The sequence below is a fragment of the Narcine bancroftii genome, chromosome 13 (genome assembly GCF_036971445.1).
Source record: "Narcine bancroftii isolate sNarBan1 chromosome 13, sNarBan1.hap1, whole genome shotgun sequence".
Classification (NCBI taxonomy): Eukaryota; Metazoa; Chordata; class Chondrichthyes; order Torpediniformes; family Narcinidae; genus Narcine; species Narcine bancroftii.
Genome location: NC_091481.1, coordinates 77,394,412 through 77,419,733, shown reverse-complemented (window position 1 = coordinate 77,419,733; position 25,322 = coordinate 77,394,412). Strand labels below are relative to the sequence as shown.

General features: G+C 42.3%; 1 protein-coding gene across 8 annotated transcripts in view; it reads left to right on the top strand.

Moving 5' to 3' along the window:
• Positions 1 to 25,322, top strand: part of sipa1l3 (signal-induced proliferation-associated 1 like 3) — a 244,325-nt gene that overhangs the window by 78,978 nt on the left and 140,025 nt on the right. Inside the window, exon 1 of one of the 8 annotated variants that reach the window (XM_069908179.1) lies at positions 18,577 to 18,799. The exons of the other annotated variants lie outside the window; for them this stretch is intronic. The gene's annotated coding sequence lies outside the window, so the exon portion shown is untranslated. Of the gene's footprint in view, positions 1 to 18,576; positions 18,800 to 25,322 lie in introns of those variants that run through there. 8 annotated transcript variants of the gene reach the window in all.

The window sequence follows — 25,322 nt, the reverse complement described above, 5'->3', positions numbered from 1 at the left end:
GTTCCTGGTGGAAGTTTGGTGTGCAAGAGTTGGTCAGACTTGGTGGAAAAAATGTGTACAATTCTGGTGCCCTGGAGGTGTTGCTTTACTTATTACCTCCTGCCTTTGGAACTGTCCCATAGTGCACCCCCCCCCCCCCCCCCCCCCCACCATTCTGTTCAGGCCCTGTCACCCCCATCCCCCTTCCTGTGTCTGTCTCCTTTTCCCCCAGCTTTGCATTCATAGAGCCAATTTCTCCCCCACCCCCCCCATCAATTCTCACATTTCCTCACTCCTGTCCTATCCATATCCTATTAATGCCATTTGTCTGTTGGTCTGTACTCCTCCCCCTGCCTTTTCTCTCCTCCTCAGCCTTTTAATTCAAGTGCCTGCCTGCATTTAACTTGTACCTTGAAGAAGGGCTTGGCCCTGAAATGTTGGTTATATATCTTTACCTCCTGTGGACTGTGAGACCTGCTGAGTTCCTCCAGTATTGCTGTGTTTTTACAAAAAATATACTGTGGGAATACAATACTGTTATTTTTAATGTGTGGAAGTGAGGCCCAATGCATAATTTATAAGAGCAGGCATATAATAATAGAGGACATGGTTTGTATTGTATTCATACGAGGAGCATTTGACATACGAGGAGCATTTGACAGCTCTTGGCCAGTGTTCTTTGGAATTTCATAAATGAGTCGGGATCTTATTAAAACATTTTGAATTTTGATAGGCGTGGAGAGAGTAGATGAAGAAAGGTTGTTCCCCACAGTGGGAGAGTCTAGGTTGACCGGGCACAACTTCAGGATTGAAGGGCATTCACTTAGGACAGAGATGCGGAGGAATTTCTTCGTCCATGGGGTGGAAAATCTGTGGAATTTGTTGCAACAAGCAGCTGTGGAGGCCGGGGCATTGGGTGTATTTGAGCAGGGTTCTTGTTTAGACAGGGTATCAAAGGTTATGGGCAGCGGGGCTGAGTGGAGATGTGGTTGAAATGGTTCAGCTCCTATTTGAATGGTGGGGTAGACTCTGTGGCTGAATAGCCTCTCTTCTGCTCCTATGTCTTAAGGTCTTCAAATACCCGAGATGTTAGAATCTGTAGCAAAATAAAACTGCTGGAGTAATGGAGCAGGTCACACCCCTTCTTAGGGGTGAGGGGGAGGATTTACTGACATTTTGTGTCAAGACCAACCATCAGAACTGAGTTTCGGGGTAAGGTAGCCAGTATAAAGAGAGGGGGCAGGTTGAGACCGGGGCCAGGAGGTGATGTGGGCGTAGGAGCCGCAAAGAATGACTGCCAGGTGAACGAGGAAAAGTGGGAGATGAGAGGCAGGTGGGTCCTGGGTGAAAGCAAACAAGGAAAAAAGGCAGATGGCTTGAGAAGGGGGAAGGAAGGTGGAGACAACAGCTGGAGAATGATAAGTGGTGACACGAAGCTACAGGTGCTGGGATCTGATATATCAGGAAGCTGATAAGGAGAGATGAAGGCCAGATGGAGCTGGGGGGGGGGGGGGGGGTGAAATGTCTGGGAAATAGGTGGATGGGCAGGTGGGAGAGGGAGATGGTGATGGGGGGAGGTGTTGGAGGATTGTATTGAGATGTGCAGAAGAGGTTGGAGAAAGAAACTGACAAATGAATATATTGCACTGGTCTGCAATGTATTAGAAAATGTGCATTTTAATTTAATAACTTTGTTGTTGCACGGTGAACAGATCTGCAATGCTGTGGGAGTGGGGTGATTACGAGATACGAGACTTTCACTCCTTAATGAAAGTGAGGACATTACAATGAAATATTCTGGACTGGTATGACGTGTAGAATTATTTTGTGAGGAAATAGAAAACCCCAATATATTCATTTCTGGCATAAAGTCCAAAATTCAGTGATCTCATTCTTTGGATGTAATGAATGATAGTACTTAGTCTGGTCCAATCCAGTTAAGTAGTTTAAATGATATAGCCCTGGAGTACAGCAGTTCACTCTGGTTTGTAAGTGCCCCACCATTGAATATCATCTTGTACTCACTGGTGTGAAGTTTAAGAAAAATATTGGTGAACCATTGTGGGGGACAGCGGTGTACATCACATTTATTTTTAGGGAGTTTTTAAAATGTGTACGAAGGAGAAGCAAAGAGATTGCAAATGGTTTTGTAAGACTACTGAAATTGTAACCCAGATCCAAACCTCTGACACTGCTCCCGAGGCCCTTCAGGAGCCCTTCTTGCCGTCAGCACCTCTCGAAGCCAGCTCCGATACCTGGTTCCCATGAGCCAGTCTCCAGTAGCTTTCAGACCATGTGGGTCACATGACAGCAAGTTGCCCGCCCCTGTGTCCGTCCCTCAGCCACTGAACCCCTCAGTGGTCAGCTGCTGTGGTCCCTGCCCTGTCTCCTCTATTCTTCTCAACGGATTTGGGGCGGGGGGGGAGTGTTCTTCTTGATTCTGGTGCTCTGTGCCAGTCTGCTGCTCCCCAGTCTGCAACCCCTCGTGGCCTGCTGCCAGTGAAGGCTCTGCTATTTTGCGCACAGACCTCCATGGCTGTAAGATCTCGCTTACAAATACTGTCGGCTCCTCGAACAGGCCGTTTTTGGGTGGCACGGTTAGCAAAGAGGTTACAGCACCAGCGCTGTTACAGCATCAGCGACCGGAGTTCGAATCCAGCACTGTCTATAAGGAGTTTGTATGTTCTCCCCATGTCTGTGTGGGTTTCTTCTGGATGCTCCAGTTTCCTCCCACTGTTCAAAAGAAGTACGGGGTTTGATGGTTAATTGGGCGGCACGGGCCAAAAGGACCGGTTATTGTGCTGTATGTATGCATGTTTAAAGCCTGTATGGAGCTGCTGGCATTAGGACTGGGTGGTTAAACCTTTTGGAGCAGCGCTTTGTCAAGATGCAATTACCTAGGATTAAGGTGCAGGGCTGTTTCTTGCACTTGGTAGTTACTGCTTGTATTGTGACATTATGTAAAAAATACTTTTTAACCTCATTTAAAAAAAAAAAACAGATTTCTTATATTTTCCTCAAGAAACAATGTGTATTTCTGTCAATAATTGTCTAATTTTTCTGACTTCCAAATCTGCCGCTCCCTGTGCGATTTGAGTACCCTGTGGTACGCTATCCATGGAGCGGGATCTGTGCCTGCGGATTCTGGATCTTGCAAAGTGTGGGGTGGAAGCGGATTAAGTTTTTAAAGAGGATCATCCAAAGGAATGAAACACGAAAGCCTAACAAAGCTGTGATCCTACTCAAAACACAGAAATGCCCTGTCTCTCAGTGTCCATGTCCATGGAAAGTCCAGATATATTGCCCTTTCTCAAGGTTTCCTCACCTTTATCCTGGCCTCCTATGGATGCTGTGAGACAGGCTAAGTTCCTCCAGAATTTCTGTGTTTTGCATCCAAAGGAAGATCAGGTCAGTTTCCTGGGAGCTGTATTCTGAATAACAGCGATTTGTATTGAATCATCAGGTCTATTATGGGGGAATAATGTCAAAAGATTTACAGAAACCTAAACCCATGAATAGAGTTGGCAAACAAAATCAAACATAGGAACATAGGAAGTAGGAACAGGAGTAGGACAAAAATGGCCCATCGAGCCTGCTCCGCCATTCAATACGATCATGGCTGATCTAATTTATGACCTAACTCCACCTACCTGCCTTTTCCCCATATCCCCCTAATTCCTCTATCATGTAAAAATTTATCTAACTGAATTTTAAATATGTTTAATGAGGCAGCCTCAACCACTTCCCTGGTTAGAGAATTCCAAACATTCACTACTCACTGGGAAAAACTATTTTTCCTCATCTCTGTCCTAAATCTACTCCCCCGAATCTTGAGACTGTGTCCTCTCGTTTCAGTTTCCCCGGCCAGCTCAAAAAACCTTCCTACATCTATCCTATCCATACCCTTCATAATCCTATATGTTTCTATAAGATCTCCTCTCATTCTTCTGAACTCGAGCGAATACAATCCTAGACGATTTAATCTTTCATCATAAGTCAACCCCTTCATCCCAGGGATCAACCTAGTAAACCTCCTCTGGACCGTCTCCAAATATCCTTCCTCAAATATGGAGACCAGAACTGGACACAGTACTCCAGGAGCGGTCTCACCAGTACCTTATACAGTTGCAACATTACCTCCCTACTCCTGAATTCATGTCCTCTAGCGATGAAGGCCAACATCTTAATAACCTGCTGCACCTGTAACGTAACTTTTTGCGATTCAACTATTAGTCTAGTTGAAGGATTGGAAAGTAAAATCTTGGAGGCAGTTTTTAATTTGGGAGATGAGAGATTTATTGGAGGGAGATTTCAGGGTTCAATATGCAGTCAACTGAAAATGTGTTAATAATGGTGGATGGAATGGAGAGCAAAGCTGTTGAGTGACGGTGGAGATTATTGTGGAGAAATGGAGAGGTTGAATAGCATGAGATCACTGAACAATCGACTAAGTTCCGGTTGCTAAGGCAGAAATAAATAATATTTTATGGCAATTTTTACACACAGTTGCTCTCTAATAAAATAAATCACCTGAGCTTCAGTTTTCTCACAGGATGATTCTCTTCATCATACCGATTCAACGTATTCTCCACTGTAATATCCTGATGAATTAAACAGGCTCGTGAGAATTTTAGTTGGAAACAACATAGAGTGTGTGGAGATGGGTGAATGAAATTTGCAAAATTACCACAGTGCAAAAATGAGCCATTTAACCCAATCTGGTTTGGATTAAGGCCATGGGGGTAGTGAAGACTCGGAGCCACAAGTGAAATAGGAGAGGCTTTCTAGCAGAGTATGCATGTAAAGACTCCATGCTCTGGAAGAGGGCACTGTTTTTAAAAGATAAGTTATCTTGTTGGCAAAGAGACCTATTGGTTGATGCTCATTTGGCCTTGAGATCAACAGAGGAAGATGGACCTTTCAGTCAGGATGAGCCTAGAGAGGCATCAGGCAATGCTGAGGTTCTGGGGAAAAGTTGGGCCCAGATTGGTGGAGCCTGGGAGAAAGCTTGGTTCAATTGAATGGTGGAAAGATGGTGGCGTTGTGCTGGAGTCGCTGTAACGGCAGTGTATGCCGTTGGTGCTGACCCATGGAGAGTGAGGAGCGGAGATACAGCGCTCCCGCAGGGTCTAACCGCCCAGTCAACTGCTTCCAGCTCCACACAGGCTTTGAACAGCCCGTTCAAGGAGCCAACGGTAGTTTTATTTAAAATTCCGTGACCGCGGGGGTCTGCACCCAAGATGGCGGTGCCTCTGATCGGCGGCAGCCACGAGGGGTTGCAGATTCCAGGGAAGCAGAGGACTGGTGCAGGACACCAGAAAACAGGGAGACCACCCCCCTGTCTGCGAAGGAGAAGCAGAGGAGATGACCCACGGGGACGGTGACCACGACAGCAGACTGCTGGAGACTCGAGGCAAGGAACCCATTGAGGCTGTGGGCTGCTGGAGACTGGCTTGAAACTGACCAAAGGGGTACCAGGCATCAGAACTGGGATGCGAGGGGATGCCAAAGGCGCTGAAGAGTTCCTGGTCGTGTTGGAGGTTCAGATCTGGAGCTGGGGCTGCCAATGGTTTGGAATGGACTCTGTGGCTATGGACGCTGTGGGAGCACTGGAGGTGAATCCATGGGCACACAGTGACTCTGGAGGGAGGGGACTCTCTTTTGCTTCTCTTTTTCTGTAAGAGGCGCTTTGGACAATTTCTGCCGATAGCATATCTCTCTGCCTTACAGCAGGAGAAAGCAATTCTGTGCACTGTGACCGTTTTATTACATGACAATAAATTGAATCTTGAATCTTGGAAGACTGATCAGAAGATCAGTGTTGTCCAACAGCTATGTGCATTTGTTAGAGGTGCAGGCGAAAGTGGGCTCTGAGGAGTGGATTTATTTCTCGCTAGCAGAAACACGAGTAGCATTTGTTGCGCAAAATGCGTGTTATATAGGAACACAGTGAGGTATTGGCCTCAGCATTAACTCAAGGATTGAATGGTTTGCATTCCAATGCTGAAATTGTTTTCTTTCCCTCTTTTGCTTTTGCTCTAAATTGCAAGAACATTGCAGTTCTGCTGAGGTGTGGGAGACGTGCGACATCTGGAATTATTATTGTCAGATGACTTGCAGTTCGACTTGTGAGATGAGAGCTTGCATCGCCATTGCCCTTGTACTGTTTCTTTTTACATTTTAAAGATGTTAAAATTTAGAAATACAGTACGTTTACACTCCCTTTCGGCCCACGAGGCCGTGCGCCCAAAATACTTCAATTAACCTACAACCCCCCCCATACATTTTTTTGGAAAGGTGGGTGGAAATCTGAGCATGTGGAGGAAACCCACACAGTCGCGTACAAACTCCTTTCAGCATCCGATTTGAACCTGGCTTGCTGGCGCTGTAACAGTGTTGCAATAACCGCGACACTTGGTGTTGTCTATCATGTGATGGAACGATAATCAGCATTGTGCCAGGAAAAGAGAGCCCTCATATTTACATGATAAATTACTGGCAAGGTAGCACTTGTTAACCCGTAACTCGTGTCAGGTAACCAGGTAGGATTTCTCTATTGTGTTTCATGTATGGTTCCCATATTTGTTCAAATATTGTGATGTTATTTCATAAATTATGTTATTTTTTTCTAATGAATACCCTTATTCATTTCTATATACCAGTGTTGTATTCTCGTTGTCTTCTAATTTCCAGGTTAACTAGAATTAAATCTATTTATTTATTTATTTATTTTTGATGTACAAACAACCAAGATCCCCATGCAAGAGTCCAGGTTCCCCCCAGTCATCCACCCGCAGCGAGAGGCAGCAGTGAAGACCTGCTGGTATTTCTAAATTCTTGATCGCAACTCTAAGAGTGTAGTAGCAAGTCAACTGCCTGAGGGGTTGCCATAGAAGTGTTTGGTTTCAGCAGGTAACTATTGTGTCATGGCTTCCCGTCCTGGCTAAAATAGGGTTCTGTGTTGACAATTTTGTTTCGGCTGGTTGTATACGTAAAGTAGGATGTAAGTAAACTTGAGCTGGAACTTGGTGAAGGATTTAACTGAGGGCAGGACCTGATGTATGCCATTGTCAGAAGGAGCAACTCTAGGATAAGATGACTTTGGACTTCCTGAATTATTCAACCAGTGAGGGAAAGTGCCAAATACATTATGTACTTTGTGAATTGTATTTAAAAATAATCATGGACTGTGAATTCCGATCTCAAGCCTTGGCTATGGATCTGCTTCTGATCCCCAAACCATGCCCCTATTAAACTATGATTGATGCCTATGGGTTAACATAATAATTCATTTTCCATTGGTCTTGATTTTCTGTTATGAGAATATCCATTGCTCGTATTGAGGCAGGCTTATTCACATTTAGTGCCTTGCACAGTTTATTCAATTCATAGTGCAGCTTTTGCTATGGTGCCAAATTTCAGGGAAAGGTAATCAACAATTAATATTGTTCACTTGGCAGCTGTCATATAATCTTCAACCATTGCTCAGTAGACAGTAATCTCGCCTCCCAAGTTAGAAGAGATCAGAGCACAAAAATTGTAATTTTTCATTGATGTGCTCAAGGAGCCTCACATTGTCTGATTGTCTCATCTTTGCTGGATGATAATATGGTAAATTGGATCAGCAAGTTTGCAGATGACCCTAAGATTGGAGGCATTGTGGACAGCGAGGAAAGTTTTCAAAGCTTGCTTTCAAATGGGATGAAAAATGGCAGGTGGAATTTAATGCAGGCAAGTTTGAGGTGTTTCATTTTGGAAGGACAAACCAAGAAAAGATGTACATGGTGAATGGTAGGGCACTGAGGAGTGAGGTACTTGGGAATGCAGATATATAATTCCCTGTAAGGTGGATAGGGTTGTAAAGAGAGCTTTTGGCATATTGGCCTTCAAAAGTCAGATTACTGAGTATAGGAGCTGGGATGTTATGGTAAAGTTGTATAAGACATTGGTGAGGCCAAATTTGTAGTATTGTGTGCAATTTTGGTCTGTTGACTATAGGAAAGATGTTAATAAGATAGAAAGAGGGCAGAGAGGATTTGTTAGGATGAGGCCTGGACTTCAGGAACTGAGTTACAAGGAAAGGTTAAACAGATTAGGACTTTATTCTCTGGAGAGTAGAAGAATGACAGGAGGTTTGATAGAGGTATTTAAAATTATGAGGGGGATTGACAGAGTTGATGTAGATGGGTAGATGAGATACAGACTACAGGACATGGGTTAAAAGTGAAAGGGGAAAAGTTTAGCGGAACATGAGGGGGAACTTCACAGACGGTGGTAAACTTGTGGAATGATCTGCTAGCTGAAATGGTGAATGTGTGCTCAATTTTAACATTTAAGAGTTTGGACAGGTATGTGGATGGGAGAAGTACAGAGGACTATGGACTGGGTGCAGGACAGTGGAACTGGGGTGGGGGGGAATGGCTCAGCACAGACTAGAAGAGCCAAAGGGGCCTATTTCTGTGCTTTAGTGTACTATGGAGTATATGGATCAGCCCAACATAGAGGTCTGAAGGGCCTGTACTGTGCTGTAATGTTTATAGTTCTATGCAGATGAGATGTTAAACTAAGGCATTGTCTGTTCTCTCAGATGGGCTTAAGAAAAATCCTGGCACAATTCTGAGAAATAACCAAGGTATTCTGACTAATATTTATTTCTCAGTTGATTCACTGAACTGTTGTCTGTCGGAGGTTGCAATATGTAAATTGCCTGGATGATTTCTGCACCAAGTACTTTAAATGGCCAGAAAGCACTTTGGAATATAATGGAAGGGATGAGAATTTTTCTGTTTTGCATTGGCAAATCAAGTAATTGTAGATGCTGGAAATCTGAAAGCAAACACAAGCAAGTTGTAAAATCAGGAAGTCGGTTGAAGTAAAAACAATGCTGGAGAAACTCAGCAGGTCATACCTTAGCGAAGATAAAGATACTACATAACCAACACTTCAGGCTTGAGCCCTTCATGAAGGAAATGTGATGAGTTGGGCAGTTGATGTTTTAGGATGAATACCCATCAGAAATGGAAAGGTGAGAGAATGTGCAGTGGTGTATGGATGTGTCAAAGCGGGACTGTTGTTGAGTAAGACTATGGTGGTGATGGATCATTGAGAAGGATGATGAGATTTGTTGTCATAGCACTTTGAAGATTCTTAATATTTCATTTGTTTTATTACATGATAATAAAATCAGTTTTGTCTGCCGTAGGGAGAAATTGCCCAGCACCCCTTATAGTCAGAGAAAGAGAAGCAAAAGAGAGTTCCCCCAGCCACACAGACTTCAGCCCAAGCCATCGGCAACCCAAGCTCCAGACCCACCCCTCCAACACCGACAGGAAGCCTTCAGCACCCGAGGCCCATTGGGAGCCCCTCCCGCCCAAGGCGCCCTCTCGCATCCCAGTTCCGATATCCGGTTACCCCTTCGGCCAGTCTCCAGCAGTCTGCTGGTGTGAGTCCTTTGACCAAAGTCGCCAGCGGCCCACAACCTGTGTGGGCTCCTCTCCTCAAGTCACCAGCAGCCCACCACCTGTATGTTAAATACTTCATAACTGCAATGTACAGAGACACTGAAATGATTGTTTGTTGCAGCTGTACAGCTATGTAAAATACACTAACAAATCAGGTATAAATGAAGGGTACCAAGCAAGAGAAAAAAGATAAACATTAAATGATAGATGAATATTAGAGAGAGAGGGGGAAAAATGCACAGAACGCAAAAGCAGTGCAGTTCAGAGTTGTAGAGAATTGAAACCAAAAGGAGAATGCTGGGGTAGATCAAGAAGATCATAAAATTAGTTTATTTGCAGATGATGTTTTAATATACTTAACTGAGCCTGAGACATCTTTATGAAAGTTGTATGTTAAATTAGAAGACTATGGAATAGTTTGGGGTTATAAATTGGGATAAAAGTGAAATTATGCCATTATTGAAAGGTGATTATACTCAAAGTCAAAGAGATACTAAAAGAGCGTATTAAATATTTTGGTATTCGCATAGATAACAATCTGAAAAATTTATATAAATTGAATTATTTATTATTACTTAAAGAATGGGGATTTTAAAGAATGGGGATTTTAAAGAATGGGGACTTTAAAGAATGGGGACTTTAAAGAATGGGGACTTTAAAGAATGGGGACTTTAAAGAATGGGGACTTTAAAGAATGGGGACTTTAAAGAATGGGGACTTTAAAGAATGGGGACTTTAAAGAATGGGGACTTTAAAGAATGGGGACTTTAAAGAATGGGGACTTTAAAGAATGGGGACTTTAAAGAATGGGGACTTTAAAGAATGGGGACTTTAAAGAATGGGGACTTTAAAGAATGGGGACTTTAAAGAATGGGGACTTTAAAGAATGGGGACTTTAAAGAATGGGGACTTTAAAGAATGGGGACTTTAAAGAATGGGGACTTTAAAGAATGGGGACTTTAAAGAATGGGGACTTTAAAGAATGGGGACTTTAAAGAATGGGGACTTTAAAGAATGGGGACTTTAAAGAATGGGGACTTTAAAGAATGGGGACTTTAAAGAATGGGGACTTTAAAGAATGGGGACTTTAAAGAATGGGGACTTTAAAGAATGGGGACTTTAAAGAATGGGGACTTTAAAGAATGGGGACTTTAAAGAATGGGGACTTTAAAGAATGGGGACTTTAAAGAATGGGGACTTTAAAGAATGGGGACTTTAAAGAATGGGGACTTTAAAGAATGGGGACTTTAAAGAATGGGGACTTTAAAGAATGGGGACTTTAAAGAATGGGGACTTTAAAGAATGGGGACTTTAAAGAACGGGGACTTTAAAGAACGGGGACTTTAAAGAATGGGGACTTTAAAGAATGGGGACTTTAAAGAATGGGGACTTTAAAGAATGGGGACTTTAAAGAATGGGGACTTTAAAGAACGGGGACTTTAAAGAACGGGGACTTTAAAGAACGGGGACTTTAAAGAACGGGGACTTTAAAGAACGGGGACTTTAAAGAACGGGGACTTTAAAGAACGGGGACTTTAAAGAACGGGGACTTTAAAGAACGGGGACTTTAAAGAACGGGGACTTTAAAGAACGGGGACTTTAAAGAACGGGGACTTTAAAGAACGGGGACTTTAAAGAACGGGGACTTTAAAGAACGGGGACTTTAAAGAACGGGGACTTTAAAGAACGGGGACTTTAAAGAACGGGGACTTTAAAGAACGGGGACTTTAAAGAACGGGGACTTTAAAGAACGGGGACTTTAAAGAACGGGGACTTTAAAGAACGGGGACTTTAAAGAACGGGGACTTTAAAGAACGGGGACTTTAAAGAACGGGGACTTTAAAGAACGGGGACTTTAAAGAACGGGGACTTTAAAGAACGGGGACTTTAAAGAACGGGGACTTTAAAGAACGGGGACTTTAAAGAACGGGGACTTTAAAGAACGGGGACTTTAAAGAACGGGGACTTTAAAGAACGGGGACTTTAAAGAACGGGGACTTTAAAGAACGGGGACTTTAAAGAACGGGGACTTTAAAGAACGGGGACTTTAAAGAATGGGGACTTTAAAGAATGGGGACTTTAAAGAATGGGGACTTTAAAGAATGGGGACTTTAAAGAATGGGGACTTTAAAGAATGGGGACTTTAAAGAATGGGGACTTTAAAGAATGGGGACTTTAAAGAATGGGGACTTTAAAGAATGGGGACTTTAAAGAATGGGGACTTTAAAGAATGGGGACTTTAAAGAATGGGGACTTTAAAGAATGGGGACTTTAAAGAATGGGGACTTTAAAGAATGGGGACTTTAAAGAATGGGGACTTTAAAGAATGGGGACTTTAAAGAATGGGGACTTTAAAGAATGGGGACTTTAAAGAATGGGGACTTTAAAGAATGGGGACTTTAAAGAATGGGGACTTTAAAGAATGGGGACTTTAAAGAATGGGGACTTTAAAGAATGGGGACTTTAAAGAATGGGGACTTTAAAGAATGGGGACTTTAAAGAATGGGGACTTTAAAGAATGGGGACTTTAAAGAATGGGGACTTTAAAGAATGGGGACTTTAAAGAATGGGGACTTTAAAGAATGGGGACTTTAAAGAATGGGGACTTTAAAGAATGGGGACTTTAAAGAATGGGGACTTTAAAGAATGGGGACTTTAAAGAATGGGGACTTTAAAGAATGGGGACTTTAAAGAATGGGGACTTTAAAGAATGGGGACTTTAAAGAATGGGGACTTTAAAGAATGGGGACTTTAAAGAATGGGGACTTTAAAGAATGGGGACTTTAAAGAATGGGGACTTTAAAGAATGGGGACTTTAAAGAATGGGGACTTTAAAGAATGGGGACTTTAAAGAATGGGGACTTTAAAGAATGGGGACTTTAAAGAATGGGGACTTTAAAGAATGGGGACTTTAAAGAATGGGGACTTTAAAGAATGGGGACTTTAAAGAATGGGGACTTTAAAGAATGGGGACTTTAAAGAATGGGGACTTTAAAGAATGGGGACTTTAAAGAATGGGGACTTTAAAGAATGGGGACTTTAAAGAATGGGGACTTTAAAGAATGGGGACTTTAAAGAATGGGGACTTTAAAGAATGGGGACTTTAAAGAATGGGGACTTTAAAGAATGGGGACTTTAAAGAATGGGGACTTTAAAGAATGGGGACTTTAAAGAATGGGGACTTTAAAGAATGGGGACTTTAAAGAATGGGGACTTTAAAGAATGGGGACTTTAAAGAATGGGGACTTTAAAGAATGGGGACTTTAAAGAATGGGGACTTTAAAGAATGGATTAATCTACCAATAACTTTAGTTGGAAGGGTTAATTGTATTAAGATGAATATATTCCCAAGACTTTTTCAAACATTACCTATTTTAATGCCTCAATTTTTTTCAAGAACTGAATAAATTGTAAGGAAATTCTTCTGGAAAGGTAAAATGTCAAGAATTTCTATAGAGTTAACATGGAAATATGAATTGGGAGGCCTATAGCTTTCCAATTTCAAAATTTATTATCAAGCGGCACAAATGAGACTTCTTTCTTTGAAAGAGAAGGAAAACTGGCTTGGACTAAAGTAGAATTGGATAAAATAGGTGAGAGAAAAGCAGAGTTTGATATAAATGGGATTCAAAATTGGTGATAAAGAAACACCATTGTTGAAGCATTTGATTAATATTTGGAATAAAATAAATGAGGAAATTGGTGTAAGAGGACATATATCACCCAAAATCCCTTTGATTCAAAATTCTCTTGCATCTTTTTCAAGGCATAATCAATTTTTGGATATTTGGTTTCATAAGGGGATTATAAATGTTGAAGCTTGTAATGAAAGGAGGCAATTAATATCATTTGAGCAATTGAGAAATAAATATGGAATGACTCAAAATACTTTTTTTATTTTCAATGAAGAGCATATTTGGATAAGTTAGGATCCACCATGTTGTTGCCTAGATGTACTGAAGTAGAACTTATTAGAGGAGGAATTGTTAAGAAATTTACATCTATTATATAGTCTTTCTTACAAGTAGAAACTCCTAATAAATCCGGATAGAGGTAGGAATTCGATTTGAACATGGTAATTATTGAACAAAGATGGACAGATCTATGTAGGGATTGTATGACTAACACGATTAATGATATTAATTATAGATTAGATCAGTATAATTTTATTTATATCTTACACCACTGAAATTGAATAGATTGAAGTCAGATTTATCAGATCAATCTTTTAGGTGTGGTGAAGATGTTTGAACTTTTTTTTTAATTCAACTTGGTCTTGTCATAAGGGAGGACCTTTTTGGGTGGATTTAGGAAATTTTTTTGGAACAAGTTATAGGTGTTGTATTTTCACAAAATTCAGATTTATTTATATTGGGAAATATTGAAAGAACAAGGCCTATATTAAAATTATCGATTTATCAATTTGAATTTGTTAAAGTTGCATTAGCAGTGGCAAGAAAATGTATTGCAGTTACTTGGAAATCAGATACATGTTTGGGTTTGGCAAGATGGAATGCAGAAATTCAAAGTTTTATTCCTTTAGAAAAAAATTACATATAATTTGGGAAATAAATAGCCTATTTGCAAATTTAGCACCCGTTGGCCTTCCTATATCTGAACCTGCAAGAATCTCCTCTGAATTACATTAATTTTTTTAATATGTGTTAGCGACATCCCTATGTGCAATTGTGAAAAATATCTTTTCTCTATTTTATGTAACTATATTGAACATTTTTAAAATATTTGTAGTGGCTGCTACTGCTGGAGAGGTTATGCTCAAAGAAGAGACACACTCTACGGGAGTGAATTCAACACTGGTTTATTGCGCTGATAGCTCTGGTTATAACGGGCTCAGAAGCCCATCTCTGACATCATTGATTTCTCCCCCCCCCCCCCCCCCCCCCCCCCCGACTGGTGGCATTACGATGTGCTTCCTGGAATTGGTTGTTTAGTGCTATCTGGGAAGCGGCCAATCTGTGAGCCCCTCTCATCCCCTGGTGTGGCTGCTTTCCTAGCTCTACCCGATGGGCTGCCGCTGGCCAGCCCGTCGGAGTGGGGTGCTGCAGCCGTGTGCTGCTGAGTTGGGCGCCAACTTCGAAAAGCGCCTTGGCTGGCTGTTTAGGCTCCCGGTGTCGGGTCGCCGCTTCGGGTATGGTGCGTTCGCCAGTCCGCTAAATATTGGTTATTTTGAGGGGGGGTTTTTGGGGCGGAGGGGTTAAATACCATCTTGTATGTAATTTCTAATTTGTTGTTTTTTGGAACATGTTTCTTGATTACTACATGAATGGAAAAAATTTAAATAAAATATTCAAAAAAAAGAAAGAATGGCACTGACATTGGAATGGGATGGAGAATTAAAGTGACGGGTCACAGGAAGTTTAGGGTTGCCTTGGGGACTGAATGAAGGAGCTTTGCATATCAAGGTGGAGTAGGGGAATCTCTCCTCGCTCTGGCCAGGAGGAGAGGAAAGGAAACCCAGTTAAGGGAAAAGCACTGATCTGGAAATATCAGAGGAACTGGGAGAGTGGCATTGGAGCGAGCTCTTACAGGAGGCAGGTTGGGACAGTAATTACAGGCATGTGTGAATGTTTATTCCATGAATGTGATTCAATTGATCAGTCTTCACTGAAAAGGAGCAGACCGCTCAGTTTATGATGCCGTGCAAATTGCTCAAGTTATAGTGATGGAATTTTTTTACTGAGATGTTACCTGTTTCTTCAGCTCCATCCTAGCCTGCTTCTTCCATAGAGAATTTTGATTTAGCTGGCCAGCGCACGCTAAAGCAGATATCTGTGGTGCGTATTTCATACTCGTGCTTACTCTACAGGTGTTACTGCTTGATCTGCATTTTGAAGCTTTTAAGTTCAGCTGTTAAAGAACACTTTCTGTAGAATTTCTAGTGCTGCAACCAGATGGCAGGAGTGGGAAAGCCATTCATTCATCATCCTAAACACTGGAGTGTAACCTCATACTGTCATTTTGTACTTTACACCACACTTGGCAGTAACATAATGTCGAGACAAAGGTGGTACTGTGGTGATGAATGTCGATGCAAAACCCCTTCATTACCTCAGCTGCACTCAATCTGTCTGACTAAAAGTGTTGAAGGTTAGGATGATTTTGATGATCTGGAAAATTAAATCTGATCATGCAATGTATTTTTCCATTTGCCACTGTTCAATAAATATTCACTATGGAGAATTTTCTTGAAATATTTAAAAGTATTACTGTTAAATACAACTCTGGCCAACGCCAGGCTAGTTGTGGCTCAGTTTGCTGGAATAATGAAGTAAACATTGTCAGTTATTGTTCGGCCGTGACACTAGCCCGACAGATCCTGACATTGCGTGCCAGAATAAGGTTGAGTGTATTTGCTCATGAGCTATGTGGGTTTGAAGCAGATCTGGGTGGATTGTCCAGGTAGAGAACAAGATGAGAAAGAGATTGGTGGCTAGGGTGTAGAAAGAGTTTGGAGTGGTCATGTTGGAATCCTGTGACATATTGGGTCTGGAATAAATTCTAGGCACCTGGCTTGAGTCTTAATGCCACACTTGTTTAATCATTTATTGAACCTCGTGATTATTTGTATAGCCAGCACTTATTGTGCATCCCAACTTGCCCTCCAAGCTGATGGCTCGCCAATTTCTTGAAGTAAGCTCTCTAGTGCCTTGGCTAAATGTGGATGACTTGGTCCTTCATTTCCGTTTCGAGACCCTGTATGCAAATTGGCTACTGCATTTATTCAAGAAACATCGTGACTTCACTTTAGAAGCAAACTGTGAGTTGCCAAAGGCCTGGGGGGGGGGGGGGGGGGTGGGGATATGATATTCCAACCTTTCTCTGATATGCGACCAGTGATGGATGAGTACATCAGATGTTTTACATCAGTTTTAGGACATTTGACCTCCAGTCCTCCAACGAGTCTGTGAATTGTAAGGCTTTGAAGAACGAGGAAGAAAAATAGATCTTTTCATTCAGTCCTGTTGATGCACAACCTTGGAATTGGATCATTCTGTTAGGAAGCAGAATCAAAGCTTACAGAAAACCTGAAGGAGGTCAGCTTTGACTATGATTGTTTGATGTAACTCATGATATCTTGGAGTGGCTGTTTTAATTTCATCAAACATAGATTTCTTTTTAAAAAAAAAAGACGTTATGAAAATGGTTGACCACTGCTGGTCAAATTGCCTTCATGCTCTGGGGTAATCTCCAAGACAGTAGATCTCAGTGTCGGTCGGTGTTTTCCTCAACTGAAAAGATTGCTTGCTTTTCCCTCCCTGTAAATTAATGCTCTGGGATTTTTTTTCAATCCATTTTCTCTTGGCTGATCTGAAATTGATGGAATTTAATTGATGGTCATTAAATCAGTCAAGTTTCAGTGTTGTTAAGTGCCCATCATGGGACTATCTCAGTTTCTACAAACTAATTGATGCACTTTGAATTTGGTGATTGGCTGAAACCATCAGATAGTTAAATTGCACTTAAATATAGTCTTTATATAAATCTAGTTGTTAGTCATGTGAAGGTTTTAGTTTGTACTGTACTGAGATGGGCCTGTTAGTAGAAACTAAAGCACAGCATGTGGTAATTAGCACACTCGAGGTACGATAACATAGTAAACAAACATACGAATGTCTAGGTTATTGATTCAGGGGCAGGAGTTCAACTCCTGCTACAGTAGCTGGGGAATTTAACTTCAAATTGTGTCCTTCAGGAAAGGAAACCTTCTCTCTCGAAGTGGTTTATTCAATTGTGCAAATTAAATGTTGTGGTACCCTAGAATTGATTATTTTGCCAATTATTTTTCAGCACTCAGAGAATTGTTGAGAAAATGAGACATTAATATGGCTAATCTATTGGAGCAAGAACTCGAGATATTTTGAGGTTGTTGTCTGCACTTTGCATGATTTAGAAATCTTTATTTCACAACTCTCTGGGGACTGTACTTGTTCCTTGCCATTCATTCCATTATTTCTGATGGGTATCCATAACACCAGTTTCTCCGCTGCTATTTAAGTGAAAATCCTCAGTGTTTGGGGTTCGAAGGTTTAGACTTTAGACAGAGAGTAAAATCTTCCTTTGATGAACCATGATTGGGGCCAGTCACAGAAAATTGGGCTGCGAGCGGTTATTTGGCTTTTTCAGGTGCATTCAACGCTAAGAATGTGCCAAAAGAAGCAGAAGCAGCCCTTTAAATTGCCGTTCTGGTGGCAGCATTTAAAGCGCAGCGCTGGCCACCTGAAGGCCACAGCCGCGCAGGATGCGGCTCTGAGCACACTCTGGCTCCTGCCCAGTGTCAGCTGTGACCCTTTAACATCCGCTTTCAGGTGGCTGGGGGAGCCACTGAGCTGAGCTGACCCTCCCTCTCGGAGGAAGATTACATAGCTCGCCTCAAGAGTGCCTCCTGCACATTCAGGTGGCCTCAAAACAGCCGTATATTGCCTAAACGTGCGGCTTAATGTGCGGGGCCATTGGCCACCTGAAAGTGCCCTATTAAATGCAGCAGTGAAAATCCTTCCGATTTTGGTTGTAGCACAGGAAGGAATAACTAGGATGAGAAACAGTGTATACTGGAGTTGCAGTTGGGATGTGAAGTTTGTTTAGCATTTGATTCGATGTCTTTTTTCTTTTGGATGGGTGATTTGTATTGCAGTACCACTTGAGGGCCATTATTTTGTAATATGAAATTAAATCACTGAGGCTTAATCAATGTTTATTGAGTGATTGCAAGAATTTAAGGTATTTGAAGCATTCTGCAGTACGAAGGATAAAGTGCCAAGTATTTAAAGAAAAAATGGCAGATTGCAGATGGTAATGCAGTCTCTTGCCATTTCATTCTTGAATTGAGCCATTGAGTTTATTTTTCTTTGCAACACACTTTTGTGACAGAGTATATAGAGGTGTTTGGGAGATAAATTGGGAAAGGTTTGTTAAAGCAGGTCTCACACAAACACTTTTAAACAGAATTTTTGCAGGAGCTTTTGCAAGAGACTCAAGATGGACTGTTTGAAAAGGGCAACAAATGTAACAGGCAATAGCAGCCTTGCCTGGAGAACAGAACTTACAGTCTGGAAGGTCATTTGATCTTTGCAGGCAGAGAACAGAAAAGAAGAGGCTTTTCTCTCAGAGGAAGGGAGTGAGAGAGAGGAGGGACACAGACTTCGGTTCCAGAGGGATAAGCTGGCAAGCTTTGGAAGACGGCCTGGTCAAAGGAGAGGACTGACTGTCCGGTGTTTCCCTTGGAATGGGAGGGAACAGAAAGGAACTCTGTGATGACCTGAAACAAGAAAAACTCCCTCTGAAAACCAACGAGAACCCTCCTGAGCGGTAACCATCTACCTGTTTAGCACCAAAGCCTGGTGAGCATTATTCATGTTAACTTCTGTGCACAGTACAAGAATTGCCTGCAACCAGTGAGATTGGACTGTGAACCAAAGAACTTTGCTGAATTTACACACATGTGCGTTTAGAATTAGTAGGGGGTTAAGTAGGTTAAGTGAGTCGATAGAGATAAGTTAAAGTTTGATTCTATTTTCATGTTCAAAGATGATTAAAAGCAACTTTTGTTTAAGTGACCCTTTGTCGTGGTGAATATCTATTGCTGCTGGGTTTTGGGGTCCTCTGGACACTTTCCATGGAGGAAGCATTTTGAGCTGTTGGTAAGACTAAAGTGAATGCTGCTGTGGCATTCAAATAGTGAATATTATTTTGGTCTCTAAGAAGTTATTAAACATAATGGAAATTAATATTTAAACAAAAAGAGAAGACATTATTTTAAAATTAATTATATTTTGAAATAATTTTGAGTATTACAATCCACACACACAATTTATTAGAATTGTAATTGTGGCTGAGTATTGTCATTGAAATCTCACAAACACTTAATATAACAAAGCACATCAAGGGTTTAGGATTAACTTGCTATTCTTTATAATTTCCTATTGAAGCCACTATGGTTGGCAAGTTTCTTGACTGTTGAAGATCAGAATAAAACCAAAAAATAGACATCTATTGATCAATACTGAAATAAAATATTCAAAGCTGTAGCTGCTTGGGTGTCTTGAAAATGGAGCTTGACCATTACATGTACGTTGCTAATCCATTTTCTGCATGGCTGAATGGTGGAGTTTAGTTCTCACCTGTCAGTAGCTCTTCTGCTGAGGAAAGGGAGACCGTTTTAGGAGTTCAAATAACAAACTCCAATCACGTGTTTATCCATGGGTTAATATATATTTAATATATTGGAAACTGGAGCATCCGGAGAAAACCTCTGCAGTCACAAAGTACCATGCACATTTCACACACCATGGATTGCATCCCCTAAATTGGGCGGAAAAGAGGCAGATGGCATTCATTCTGGATAAGTGTGAGGTAATGCATTTTGGAAGGTCAAATCTTAAGGCAGAGTACATGGTTAATGATAGGATACTTGAGAGCGTGGAAGAACAGACCTTGGGGATCCAAATCCATCAATCTCTCAAGGTTGCCACGCAGGTTAATGTGAGAGCTCAGAAAGCCTGTGGTAATCTTGGCTTCATTAGTTGGGGGATTGAGTTCAGGACTCATGAGGTGATGTTGCAGCTCTATAAATCTCTGGTGGGATCACACTTAGAATATTGTGTTCAGTTCTGACACCTCATTACAGGAAGGATGTGGAAGCTAAGGAGAGGGGGCAGAGGAGATTCTCCAGGATGTTGCCTGGATTGGGAAATGTTTTTTTTTGAGGCAAGGTGAGCAAAGCTGGGGCTTTTCTCTTTGGAGTGAAGAAAGATGAGTGGTGACTTGATGGAGGTCGACAAGATTATGAGAGAAAAGGTAGACAGCAAGCACCTTTTTCCCAGGGTGGGAACAGCAAACACCAGAGGACATGTGAACAAAGGGAAGGGAGGAAAATGTAGGGGAGACATCAGGGGTAAGTTTTTTTTTAAAAAAAACATGTGGATGTCTGGAATACCTTGCCGAGGTGGAGGCTGGAACAATAGGGGACTTAAGAGACTCTTAGACAAGAACATGATGTAAGAAAAATAGAGGGTTATGAGGTAGGGAGGGTTTCAATTTTTTTTTTGGCTAGGTATATATAGGTCAGGATAACATTGTGGGCAGAAGGGCCTGTGCTGTAATGTTCAATGTCTCTGGGGCTGTGAGGCTGCAGCTCTGTCAGCTGGGCCTCCCCTTGAGGGCATTTTGCACATTGGACAGATCTATTTCTGGACGTGCTAAGAGCATAATCTAATCAGAGAAATTATTTTTAAATCTTGGGTCATACTTTGAATTCCCATTTTATTCTGGTTGTTAAGAATCGAAAGCACTCAACATCATGGAGATGAGGTAAAATTTTTGCAAGATTATTAAACTCGCAGAGAAGAGTTATCGAAAATTAGATTTCAAATTAGTCTGCTGAAGATCTGGGGAATTGAGTGTGGAAAGGTCATCAGAACCAAATAATTCTTAAATTTATTTAAATTTAAACTTGGGTGTAGGCCCCTCCGGCCCATGAGTGAGCCCATGTTGCCCAAATACCCCAATTAACCTACAATCCCCATACATTTTGAAGTGTGGATGGACACGAGAACACCTGGAGGAAACCCATGTAGACACAGGGAGGATAGGACGTACAGACTCCTTACAGACAGCGCCAGATTCAAACCGGAGTCACCGCTGCTGGAATAACGTTTTGCTAACCGCCACAAATACGCTGATCAATATGAATAATAGACGTGGAAATTAATTTTCTTAACAGAAAAGTGTATACAGATTTGCAATGTAACTGGGTTTTGGATAAATCAAGAACCACCTCCCTATTATGTTATGATCATGTTTTCTGCTGAGGGGTGTTCGTGTTGATGCCCTGATCTTGTGTGATTGTACAGGGCAGAGATGAATTATTATGGAGAAATATTTGCGGTTGATTAGTATGAAATTCTCTTGCCATTGTATAGTGTGAGGTCCAATAATTCAATCATGTCGTTAATGACCCAGACCCTGAAATTTCTATCGAACTTCTGAGAGCAATCAGATTTGGGAGTTGTCCGCACGCCCGGCGTAGCCAGGAGAAATTTAACCAGCGGGCACCAGGGAATGTTGTAAAGCAGCCAAATCTTCCTGAATCCTGATGGCCTTTAGTCTTCCAGGAGCAGTGGCAAAATAAATAAGCCCAAGAACTTCCTTGTGGGGATGATGTTCGTCAGGGCAAAATTCTGGTGGAATCAAAGTAAATCACTTGGGGCACCAAGTGTTGCCTCCACCATTTTGACTTTGCCTTCCATTCAGAGCAGCTTTTGAAAAACCTCGATGTTGTAATGCTGAAATTCAGTCAAGAAGTGCAAAAAAAAGTCTTGAAGATTCATTTTCATTATCGTCAAAAGTAAACTCTTGTGCATGCTGTCTGTGCGGTCCCTGTTTGAACCATCGGCTCCAAGTCCTTGGTGTGTGATGGTCACTCAAAGTGTTGATGTTTTGTGGATTATTTTTATCTATCTCTAATAAACTTGAGTTAACAGCATGAAATTTTGCATTCCTAATCCTTGTTCTCAGATACTGGATACGCAAGTATAAGTTACAAGAGTCTAGTTCAAGAGTTGAGATGAGTGAGTGATTTATGTTCAGTTGTAGCGTTTATTTCTTATTATTATTTCGAATGTATGGTAGAGGTTGGGTTTCTCTTGGCTTTGAAGATGTATTTAACAGGTAGTTTATTTGGAGTGTAGGACTCTTATTGATTGTGTCAAATAAGACCACCATCTTAATTTGACTCTCTGCACCACGATTGTGGAGGACCTGGATCATGTTCTGGGGAACTAACTATGTGGAGACTGATTTACATAACGTGTATTGGTGACTTCCACGACTCGGAGCCGGACAGGAGGATGGTCAGTACATCAGCTACATGCACACTGTTCTTTGAGCCTTTCTTCAGATACTCTTCGGTCCAGGCTGCCGAAGGCATGCGTTTGCCTTTGCCATTCTGTGGTCAACCTCTTTATCGATCCTCGCATCTGACGAGATGGTGGACCCGAGGGAGCTGAACTGGTGGGCTATCTTCAGCTCAGTCTCGCTGATGGTAATGTGGGGAGGGTGGCACTCTTCTGGAGGTGCGGACTTCTGACTTCCGATCCGACGAGCTCGGCAGCCCTTGCAAGGCAGTATGTTGTACGCCCCAAGGCTGTCTCTGAATGAGCAGCGTCGTCAGCAAAGAGTAGCTCTCTGATGAGTTGGTCTAATGTCTTGGTGTGGGACTGTAGTCACCTCCAGGTTGAACAGGCTGCCGTTGGTGCAGTATCGGATGTAGATGCCGTCCTCCTCATCAAGGTCTTTTGTGGCCCTTTGGAGCATTATGCCAAAGGTGAAAAAGAGTCTGGAACAACAAACATCTGAAGAACAGCACAAAGATCAGTGTGTACTGAGCTGTTCTATTGACCACCCTCCTGCATAGCTCTGAGTCACCTACCGTCACTACCTTGTCCACTGGAATGACTCTGTCACCAATGTTGAAGTCCTTGAACAGATTGAGGTTAGCTGTATCAAGACCATGCTGTTGAAGATGCAGCTATACTGGGCTGGGCATGTCTCTCGGATGGAGGATCATCACTTGCCCAAGATTGTGCTGTATGATGAATTCTCCGCTGGCCACCTAGAGGGGGCTCGAAAAAGGTACAAGGACTCTCTGAAGAAATCCCTTGGTGCCTGTCATATTGACCATCGCCAGTGGTCTGCTCCAGCCTCCGATCGCGTGGCCTGGTGACACACCATTCACCAGTCTGTCGTCTGCTTTGAGAACACGTACAGGGCTGGCCTTGAAGGCAAAAGGAGACTGAGGAATAGGCGTGACGCAGCAGCATCAAACCCAGAACAGAATTTCTCTCGCAGCTGTTGTGGCCAAGCGTGTCTGTCCCACATTATCCTTGTCAGCCATGAGAGAGTCTGCAGCAGACATGGACAGCCCTCTTTCTAAATCTTCCTTCGCGAAGTCAAGCTATGATTGGTGATTTACATGTATGTTTTAGTAGCAGTTCACATTCCTCGTTTTGTGCGTTATGTGCTTTAGTCATTTACTAACCTTCAGGTTTGTCTATAGAAGAACAAAATTTATCTTTACGCTTATACAACTTGGTACAACAATAACGCAATTTATAAATTCGCTGATGATACCACAGTAGCGAGTTGTATAAAAAGGGGCGATGGGTCGGCATACAGGAGGGAGATTGTAAACCTGGCTAAATGGTGCACTAACAACAACCTTGCACATAATGCCTCCAAAACCAAGGTGCTGATGAGGACTTTAGGAAGGGAAAACAGAGATGTACGATCCAGTGATTATTGGGGGAATCAGGAGGAGAGGATGAGCAAATTTAAATTCCTGGGAGTCACTCTCTTCCAGGATCTTTCCTGGACCCAGCACACCAGTGGCATGGTGAAGAAAGCATGACAGCACCTCTACTTCCTCAGGAGTTTATGGAGGTTTTAATGCAACACTGAAAGCCTTGACCAACATCTGCAGATGTGCAGTGGAAAGTGTGGGGACACCAATAGCGTGAAGCTCTGTGAAAGGTAGCGGGCGCAGTACAGGACATCACAGGCAAAACTCTTCCCACCATCAAGAAAATCTACAGGAAACTCTGCCATTGGAGAGCAGCAGCCATTATCAAGGATCAATGCCACGCAGGAGGTTCTCTGTTGAAATTAAATTTTTTAATTTAAATTTTTTTAAGTTTAGGCATATAGCACGGTAACAGGCCACTTTGGCCCATGAGTCTGTTCCACCCAATTAATCTACACCCCTGGTACATTTCGAATGGTGGGAGTAAACCAGAGACCCCCGGGGAAAACCCATACAGACTCCTTGGAGTGCAAGTTTCGAACCCTGGTCCTGATCACTGGTGCTATAAAGGCACTGGGCTAACTGCTGCACTGACCATGCCACTCCTACACCAACCGTGTTCTTGCTGCTGCCGTCGGGAAGGAGGTCTCGGTGCCCCAAGACTCGCACCCACCAGGTTCAGGAACAGCTGCCCCCCCCCTCCACCGTCAGACGCCTCAATGACCAACTCAATCAGGGACTTGTGTAAAGACTTTTACTTTTGTATATTATTCATAACTGGGGTTTTTTTTCTGTATAATATGGTCAGTTTGTTCACATTTCTCTTTTGTGCACCTCTTTTGAGTACAGCTTTTTTGGCTCTACTGATGAGTAGAAATTCTGCCTGGTCTGCAGGTAAAAGAATCTCAGGGTTGTATAATGTTTGGTGCAACATTGTGGGCCGAAGAGCCTGTACTGTGCCGCTATGTTCTTGCCTGTGATGTCATGTATATACTCTGACAGTGGGCCTGAACTTTTGAGCTGTTTTTTAAAAAAAAATAATCGTCGAATGATTTCCTTGTTAATTCTGCTGTTTGTGCCGGGCAAACTACTGATAGCTCTTCAATCCAGTATTACGAGCTCCCGTTTTAGTAAAATGGGATTATCAGTGTAAAGGGATAGTATAGACTGGAGAGACTGAATGGTTACAGTTAGGATCTAGTAGCGTTTTGCCCAAGTCGCAGCCCAGCAACAATTTGATCCATGGCAAGAAGTGAGGGAAGGCTGGTTTTGGAATTCGATACATTTGCAAAGCTATTGTGGTTTTGCAAGGGAGAACCATTCTGACGGCTGGAGAGAAAACAGCTCTTGAAGCGAGTCTTGTGGCCAGCCATTCTTTGGAATTCAGAGCAAAGCTGGCTCTGTGACTATCTGGGCCTTTTTGCTGGATTGACCTGTGCCAGGAAGGTCTTTTGGGAAGCCAAGTGCTTCATTTTGAGTGTAACTAACAGAGAAGGGTCACTTGGAGAAACCTGTCTTCGAAGCTTTGTGGAGGCTGCTCAGTTTGAGTATCGCCTACAACAGGC